Source organism: Chelonia mydas, chromosome 1, assembly GCF_015237465.2.
Source record: "Chelonia mydas isolate rCheMyd1 chromosome 1, rCheMyd1.pri.v2, whole genome shotgun sequence".
Classification (NCBI taxonomy): Eukaryota; Metazoa; Chordata; order Testudines; family Cheloniidae; genus Chelonia; species Chelonia mydas.
Genome location: NC_057849.1, coordinates 277,463 through 287,034, shown reverse-complemented (window position 1 = coordinate 287,034; position 9,572 = coordinate 277,463).

Sequence of the window (9,572 nt, the reverse complement as noted above, 5' to 3'; positions counted from 1 at the left end):
TCCTGTGGGTGGGGCGGCACCCAGCTAGGGCTTTGGGGGAAAGACAGTCTGGGGAGTGCAGAGCCTGGGGGGTTGCTGGGGGTGGGGGGCTGTGCCCATCAGGGCCTGGCAAGGAGACACTCGGGGGGGATTGCATCGAGAAGGGGCCTAGCTGGGAGATGTTCGGTGGGGGCTGTGCCAGGTTGTTCCCTCTCATCCCCCCACTGCTCCCAGCCGGGGGGTCTGCACCCTGCTGCATGGGGAGTGGTGTCCATGGGGCAGGCCTGCCTGTGAGGAGCCGTGTGCTCAGCAGCCCACGCACTGACCAGACCATGATGGTGCAGAGATGGGGATTGGGGCCTTGCCAGCACTGCATGGGTGTCCGTGGGTTGAGACCCAGACCCTGTTAAGCCCAGCTGTGGGATGTGGAAGGCAGGCAGGCTCTGAGCATGAGTGAAACGCTCCCATGGGCAGCACTCGGGGCCGGGACAGTGGCTGACGTATCCAAGAGGAGCCAGGCTGATGGGCAAATAGCCAGTTGGGATTCCAGTGACAAAGGCTGCTTCTGCCAGGGCTGGTGTGTGTCTGTCTGCTGCTGCCCCCACTCACACCCATGCGTGGCCAGGCACGCCCGCAGGGACAGCTGCAGAGGCCGCTGCATGGCCCAGGGAGCCCATTAAGGGACAGCGGCTTCCCAGGCTTTAGCCAGGCAGGGTCAGGACACAGGAGGGCACAGGGCTAGGACCCCTCTAACCTGCAGAAGCACCGTTTTCTGCAGGATGCAGTCCCTGCATGCAAAGAGCACAAGCCCTGCAGCTCCCCCCACAGCCCAGGGCATTGCGGAGGCTGAGACTGTTGATGGGCTGGGGTCAGAGTTAAGGGTGGCTGGGAGACTTGGACTGAATATTTAAAGCGTGTTCCCAAGCGAAGACACTGTGTCTGCTTCACCCTGACCCCAAACCTGCAAGCGCAGCCAGCAGGGGGTGCTGAATGCCCTTGATAGTGCAGGCTAGCGGTGACAGCAGGAGCCTGCTGGACTCTGTTCCTGGCTCTGGGTGGGGAGTGGGGTCTAGTGAAAGCAGCAGGGAGTGGGGACCAGGACTCCTGGGTTCTCTCCCTGGTTCTGGCAGGAGAGTGGGGTTTAGTGTTTGAGGGGGGGGGAGGCTGGGAACCAGGACTCCTGGGTTCTATCCCTGGCTCTGGGTGGGGAGCGGTGTCTAGTGAAACAGCGGGGAGTGGGGGCCAGGACTCCTGGGTTCTATCTCTTGGGAGGGGAGCGTAAGAACTAGGTAGCATCTTGCCTTTAGCAATGTTACAGCTCTGCTAGCGAGTGGATCAGAGGCTGCAAACTGGGGCGGGGAAGGAGTGAGGGGAATGGCTAGTGGTCCTGCTCTGCTCCTCCACAGCTCGTCCCCTCCCAAAGCGTGGCACTGAGCTGTGACCCTGGCTGCTCCGGTCACTTCCCTGTGTCGGCCAGAGCAGAATCCAACGTCTGGAACAGCCTAGTGTTGGGAAACCACCTGATCACCACACCCAGCCAGCCCCCTCTGCACTCCAGGGCCAGAGCCATGGCACCAGCAACACCCTGGGCCGGACCAGGAAGCAGCTGATGCTGTCCCATCCCGGTGATGGTGGTGCAGGCCACTGGGATCGCAGACAGGGCTTTGGCGGCTGGATTGAGGGACATTGCCAAACCAGGGAGCTGAAAGCCCACCCCGCAGTCTGCACATCTGCCCAGCTCCCTGCAGCGCCCCCGGCTGAATGTGAGGGGCATGGCACAGATGTGAGCAGCCTGTTCCAAAGCCTTGTGCAGGGAGGGGTATGACAGGCCCCTGCCAGGCAGCCACAGAGCAGGGCAGGTTCCTGTGGCCTGGCACTGGGGAGGAGGGTTGATCTGGCAAACAGCTGCTGCTGTGGCTGAGGAGGTGATTTCTGGGAAGGAGTGTGTGGCCTTGGAACCAGCCCTCACCACGTGCAGGGGGACACTCGTATCAGGGGCCACAGGGAATTAGCTTGTCTGCTAATCAGGGAGCACTTCCTGGCAGCGTGGGGGCCAGTTGTCACCAAGAGCTCAGAGGTTCTCACCTGCACCGGAGGGGCCACCTATGTCCTACATCCCCTGCAGCTCCAGCCCCCTGTGGTGCCGGCCAGCATCCCATGCCCAGCACCGTGCCAGCTTGTGTCCCCCACCTCCTGCCGTGCCAGCCTAGGTCCCACACCCCCTGCTGTGCCAGCCTTGGTCCTGTGCCCCTTGTGATGCTAGCCTGGTCCCACACGCAATGCCGTGCCAGCTTGGGTCCTGTCTCCCTTGTGATGCCAGCCTGGGCCCCACACCGCCTGCCATGCCAGCTTGGGTCCTGTGTCCTTTGTGATGCCAGCCTGGGCCCCGCACCCCATGCCATGCCAGCCTGGGTCCTGTGTCCCTTGTGATGCCAGCCTGTGTCCCCCACCCCCTGCTGTGCCAGCCTGGGTCCTGTGTCCCTTGTGATGCAAGCCTGGTCCCACACCCCCTGCCGTGCCAGCCCGGGTCCTGTGCCTCTTCTGATGCCAGCCAGGGCCCCACACTGCCTGCCATGCCAGCCTGGGTCCTGTGTCCCTTGTGATGCCAGCCTGTGTCCCCCACCTCCTGCTGTGCCAGCCTGGGTCCTGTGTCCCTTGTGATGCTAGCCTGGTCCCACACGCAATGCCGTGCCAGCTTGGGTCCTGTCTCCCTTGTGATGCCAGCCTGGTCCCACACCCCCTGCCTTGCCAGCCTGGGTCCTGTGCCCCTTGTGATGCCAGCCTGGGCCCCACACCCCATGCTATGCCAGCCTGGCTCCTGTGTCCCTTGTGATGCTAGCCTGGTCCCACACGCAATGCCGTGCCAGCTTGGGTCCTGTCTCCCTTGTGATGCCAGCCTGGTCCCACCCCCTGCCATGCCAGCCTGGGTCCTGTGTCCCTTGTGATGCCAGCCTGTGTCCCCCACCTCCTGCTGTGCCAACCTGGGTCAGGTGCCCCTTGTGATGCCATCCTGGGCCCTGCACCCCATGCCATGCCAGCCTGGGTCCTGTGTCCCTTGTGATGCCAGCCTGGGCTCCACAACCCCTATTGTGCCAGCCTGGGTCCTGTGCCCCTTGTGATGCCAGCCTGGGCCCACACCCCCTGTCATGCCAGCCCGGGTCCTGTGCCTCTTCTGATGCCAGCCTGGGACCCACACCGCCTGCCGTGCCAGCCTGGGTCCTGTGTCCCTTGTGATGCTAGCCTGTGTCCCCCACCCCCTGCTGTGCCAGCCTGGGTCCTGTGTCCCTTGTGATGCAAGCCTGGTCCCACACCCCATGCCATGCCAGCCTGGGTCCTGTGTCCCTTGTGATACCAGCTTGTGTCCCCCACCCCCTTCTGTGCCAGCCTGGGTCCTGTGCCCCTTGTGATGCCAGCCTGGGCTCCACACCCCCTGCCTTGCCAGCCCGGGTCCTGTGCCTCTTCTGATGCCAGCCTGGGCCCCACACCGCCTGCCGTGCCAGCTTGGGTCCTGTGTCCCTTGTGATACCAGCCTGGGCCCCGCACCCCATGCCATGCCAGCCTGGGTCCTGTGTCCCTTGTGATGCCAGCCTGGGCCCCGCACCCTATGCCATGCCAGCCTGGGTCCTGTGTCCCTTGTGATGCCAGCCTGTGTCCCCCATCCCCTGCCGTGCCAGCCTGGGTCCTGTGTCCCTTGTGATACCAGCTTGTGTCCCCCACCCCCTTCTGTGCCAGCCTGGGTCCTGTGCCCCTTGTGATGCCAGCCTGGGCTCCACACCCCCTGCCGTGCCAGCCCGGGTCCTGTGCCTCTTCTGATGCCAGCCTGGGCCCCACACCGCCTGCCGTGCCAGCTTGGGTCCTGTGTCCCTTGTGATGCTAGCCTGGTCCCACACCCCCTGCCGTGCCAGCCTAGGTCCCACACCCCCTGCTGTGCCAGCCTGGGTCCTGTGCCCCTTGTGATGCCAGCCTGGGCCCCACACCCCCTGCCGTGCCAGCCTAGGTCCCACACCCCCTGCTGTGCCAGCCTGGGTCCTGTGTCCCTTGTGATGCCAGCCTGGGCCCCACACCCCCTGCCGTGCCAGCCTAGCTCCCACACCCCCTGCTGTGCCAGCCTGGGTCCTGTGTCCCTTGTGATGCAAGCCTGGTCCCACACCCCCTGCCGTGCCAGCCTAGCTCCCACACACCCTGAAATGCGCTCTGTAGCTGGAATCCAGATGCCAGTCTATAAATTGCCCAGGTTTATGTGGCTACCTTCAATCCAAAGCCCCCAGAGGTACCTGTGGGGGTCCCAGTTAATTTTGTCCAATTGGACCTATTGGAGGTGGGCAAAGGATTTCTTAAAGATGTCAGGGTAAATGGCAAAATGTGCACAGGGTGAAGGGACTCAGGGGCCCAGATCCTGGTGGCCAGGAATGATATGATTAAGGAATCTGATCTGCTCCCAGGGGAGAAAGTAAAGCTCCTTGCCTTAGGGGAATTCAAGCCCACCTTGCCTTTAGCTTGCGTGGAACTAGAGCGGGACAGTTTAAAAGGTATTTTGAAGAGGGGGTATTTCATGACGTAAGCAGGGTCTGCATGAGCTCTCCCCTGACATCTAGTGATGAGCTGGGGGAGACGACTTCAGGAAGTGACCTTGTTTCCATGGGCACGCCCACCTTGCCTAGGTGCGCAGTGTGGTGGGGCTGCTTTGCCCAAGTATCACTTGTGGTGGGTGTTGGATCGCAAGTCACTTTGTTACTGGGGGCAGGGGTAATAAAGGGTGTTATCCTTCTTGTGTCAGTCAAAAGGAGCAGAGCTGTGCTTGGCATGCCCCAATTGAGGGGTGTCATGGAGTCCCCGGGCGATGCTCTGGAACTGCTCCCCATGAAGCCAGTCAGGACTCTGGGGAAGTCTCCTCTCTGTGAGCAGCCTGTCTGCAGGACACACAGCTCACCCAGCTTCCACCTTCCTGGGTCTGACCTGGGAGCATTCAGCCTCCTCTGCCCCCCGTGCGCTTCCCACAGCGAGTCCGCCCAGGCGGGGTCCTGGGGAAGCCAGAGGGTCCTGCCCCCCAACTCCGCAGTCAGACGTGACTCTCAGCCAGCCAGTAAAACAGAGGTTTATTAGACAGGAACATGGTCTAAAACAGAGCTTGCAGGTGCAGAGAACAGGACCCCTCAGCTGGGTCCATTTTGGGGGGCAGTGAGCCAGACAACCAGGTCTGCACTTCACTCCATGTCCCAGCCAGCCCCAAACTCACTTACTCTCCAGCCCCTCCTCCTCTGGGCTTTCCCCTTTCCCGGGCCAGGAGGTCACCTGATTCCTTTGTTCTCCAACCCTTTAGCTCTCACCTTGCAGGGGGGAAGGGCCCAGGCCATCAGTTGCCAGGAAACAGGGTGTCGGCCATTCTCTGTGTCCAGACCCCTGCACACACCTGCCCTCCAGGGCTCTGCAATGATCATACACCCTTCTCCCACCACCTAGATACTTAAGAACTGCATAGGGGAAACTGAGGCACCCCCACACTATTCAGAGGAAACATTAAGAACAGTCCCACTTAGTCACAAGGGGTTTACCCTCAACTGAACTGCACTTGAGCCAGTTCTGTGTTGTATTGTTAAGAGAAACCCCTAAATATTGAACCCAACCCTTGTCATTGCTGACTCCACCTGGCAGAAGGGTTACAATAAAATACCTGCAGCTGTATTGGTGGGGAATTCTATTGTTTCACTGTCCAGGACTGTTAATTTTGTGACCCACAGCAAGAGGGAGAGTGTCCCGGGGCCCCAGACACACACCCTGCTGAGGGGGAGGCAGCTGAACGCGGAGGTGAAACCCCCATACACTTAGCAGCAGAATTGCAATGTGGCCACAGGGCAGTGGGGTGAGGAGCTGGCCCCCTTACCTGAGGCAGCCCTTCAGTGCAAGCAAAAGCCAAGCGGAGTTTGCTGCCGGACAAAGTGAAGACAGCTCTCTGGGTTGCATAAGGGAGGATATCCTTAGTAATGCCTCAGACAGACAAAACAGGGGGAGGCTCTTTATGGTGGAGGGCAGAATACACAGGGAAGCCCCAGCTGGGAAAAACAGGTGCCCCCGGGAACCCTACAGTTAGTAAATATTGCCCACTAAACACTGTGGGGAGCTACTGCTACTAGCCCATGAGTGCCTGCTTGCTGGCCACCTGGGAAGGAGAGAACTTCTGGGAGGCTGCAGAAAAGCTTTTACTGTCCAGCTGTCCAGAATGATGTAAAGGAGCACTGCAAAATTAGTGTCACCTTAGAGACTAACCAATTTATTTGAGCACAAGCTTTCGTGAGCTACAGCTCACTTCACCGGATGCATTCAGAGCTAGAAAGAGTTTCTTTAATAAAAGTAACCTAGCATCAGTCTGAGAAACCAGCACACACGGTATTCATAAACATAAAAGCATGAGCAAGAACACCCCCCCTCCCCCGAGTACATCCTTTGCTTCAGGTTCTTGAGTCCAACACCCAAGTCCCTGTAGTGTGTCCCCTCCAACACGCCACTCACAGTTGTGCCTGGTCAGTGCAGACCCAGGGGTCATAAGTACAGCTGCGTGAGTTCTCCTCCCACCGCAAGTGTGTGTGTGTGTAGGGTAAACACCACCATGCTTCTCCTGCCAACCGCTCCCACCAGCTGCCCCATCTCGTCGTGATTTTAGCTCTGTGCAGGAAACACAGTCCTGCCACAAGTGATTTCAGCTCTCAGTGATTTCCAGCTCTGTGCAGGTAGGGCAGAAACGCAGTCCTACCGCAAGTGGTTTTAGCTCTGATTGAGCAATTAAAATAACAAAAGAGACTCCTAATAAAGCCCATTTAGCTCTAGTCTTTGAACAGTAGGGAAATAGGTTAAACCAGCCTATAGAATAACCCTTGAGCCAGAGCAGCCTCCTGGCTGCTAACCCTGCCCCTATACCTCTTACTTTGACAGGGCACTGACATTCAAGCCCCTGTTTAACGAGGTTCTTTCAACTGAGAGTGGCCCCCCTCATTTGGGACAGGTTAAGCACAGTCCTGTTTTCCTGTATTCCTAAAATAATTACAACATTAGTAACCATATTTCACTACCTCTGCATTCAGTACTAAGGTCATTTTTACCCAGCACCAGCCAAAGTTGATCCTTTGACATAGACATATCTGATGAATATGTAAACAGAGCAGGAGCAAACTGTATTTACATAAACATGCCCATAGTCTCTTCTGCTCCCAGCTAGCTGTCAGGGAAGCATTCATTCAGACCCTGCTTACACCTGGGCAGATCATAAGACTCACATGGGAACTGTGCTGAAGTGACTCAGAGATGCAAGTCTGACAGTCAAATTGTCAAATGTAAGATTTCTAGATTCCAAGGCCAGAAGGGATGGACCATTGTGATCATCTAGTCTGACCTCCTGTACAACATCGGCCAGAGAACATCCCCAAATAATTATTAGAGCAGAGTTGTTAGGAAAACATCTAATTGTGATTTTAAAATAGTCAATGATGGAGAATCCACCATGACCCCTGGGTAAACTGTTACCATGGTTAATTACCTCACCGTTAAAAATTTAGGCTTTCTTTCCAGTCTGAATTTGTCTAGCTTCAACTTCCAGACACTGGGTCATGTCAGACTTTTCTCTGCTAGATTGAAGAGCCAATTACTAAATATTTGTTCCCCCAGTAGTTACTGATAGACTGCGATCAAGTCATCCCTTAGCCTCTCTTTGTTAAGCTAACTACATTGAGCTCCTTGAATCTGTCACTATCAGGCAGGTTTTCTAATCCTTAATTATTCTCATGGCTCTTCTCTGAACCCTCTCCAGTTTGTCACCATCATTTTTGAACTGTGGGCACCAGAACTGAACACAGAATTCCAGCAGTGCTTACACCAGTACCATATATAGAAGTAAAATAACCTCTCTCCTCCCACTTGAGATTTCTCTGTTTATGTGTCCCAGAATTACATTAGCTTTTTTGGCCACAGCGTCGCACTGGGAGCTCATGTTCAGCTGATTATCCACCATGACGCCGAATCTTTTTCACAGTCACTGCTTCCCAAGATTGAGTCCCCCAGCCTGTAAGAAAGGCCTGCATTCCTTGTTTCCAGATGCATACATTTACATTTATCTGTATTAAAATGCATATCATTTGCTTGCGCCCTGTTTACCAAGTGATCCACAATGATCAGTATCAGTGCTCCAAGACATATTGAAAATCAACATTAATGGTCCAGTGAGTTCATCAGCCAGCTCTTTTCAAACTCTTGAATACAAGTTATCTGGACCTGCTGATTTAAAAATGTCTAACAAGATTAGTTTCAGTTTAACATTGTCCAGAGATACTAGTGAAATGGAAAGAATGATATGAGACTATATCATTTATTTTTCTCCAAATACAAACATGAATATTTATTGAACACATCTGCCTTTTCTGTATTATTATTGATAATCCTACCATTCCCATCTAGTAGTGGACCAGTACCATTGTCAGGATTCATTTTGTCCCTAATATAGTTAAAAATCTCCTTCTTATTGTCCTTCCTGCAGGTTTGTGGAGGATTTCAGCACCAATTGGCCGCTGTAACAGACCTTTACAAACAGTCAGACCTGATAAAGTGGCAGGGACTGAGGCATCTCAGGAAGGCTTTAATGATGTCAAGAGAATTCTGTCAGGAAAGCTGGTTCTGAGTAGTCCAAACTGGTACAAAATGTTTGGAGTGGGCGTGGACGCATCCAACACAGGATTGGGAGTGGTGCTGATGCAAGCAGGGGAAGGTAACGAGAAGCATCCCACTGACTTTCTGAGGTAAAAATGAACCCCCAGGGAATGGAATTATTCCATTTTAGAACATGAATGGACTGTCAGACAACTGAGGCCCTGCTGTGCAGCGGGATGGTCAGGGTTCTGGCTGACCACTCCCCAGAACAAAGGACACCAGCTCTCAGTACACTGGTGTACAGTCTGACCTGTTTGTACAGGACGTTGACCTTTGTCCCATCACCTGAGCTCGGGTGACCTGGTAAATAATCATTTATGTATTAGAAAGAGTTATGAGCGTTGCTAAATTAGTGCAAAGGCAAGAAAGTGCCAGTGCAAGTAGGAGTAAGCAAAGACACTTAACGATTGCTTCAGCATAGGCTTTCAGTGAGCCTGAGGCCTAGCAGTTACCTTGAAGCCTAGTAGTAGTAGTATAGCTAGCATAAAAAGCCATAATCCCTGGCTGGGACAGGGAGAGGCTTCAGGAGCAAACTGTATTTCCGTGAACACACCTACTCTGCGTAGGTATCTAGCAGACGGAGCAGCGTTGCTTTAGCTGGTGTTGGGTCACAGATCACTTTAGTACTGAATGCAGGAGTATGAAATGCTGTTATCAATGTTGTTGATTTATTGTATGAGTAAAGGGGGGCAGAACTGTGCTTAACCTGTCCCAAATGAGGGGGTCACCCTCAGCTGAAAGGACCTCGTTAAGCCAGGGACTCGAATGCCAGAGCCCGGTGACAGTAAGAGGGATGGGGACAGGGGTTCCAGCTATGAGGTGTGCCCAGTCCATGGTCTGGTTTAACCTGTTTCTCCCCACGGTTCAAAGATACAGCTAAATAAGCTTTATTAGGAGCCTTT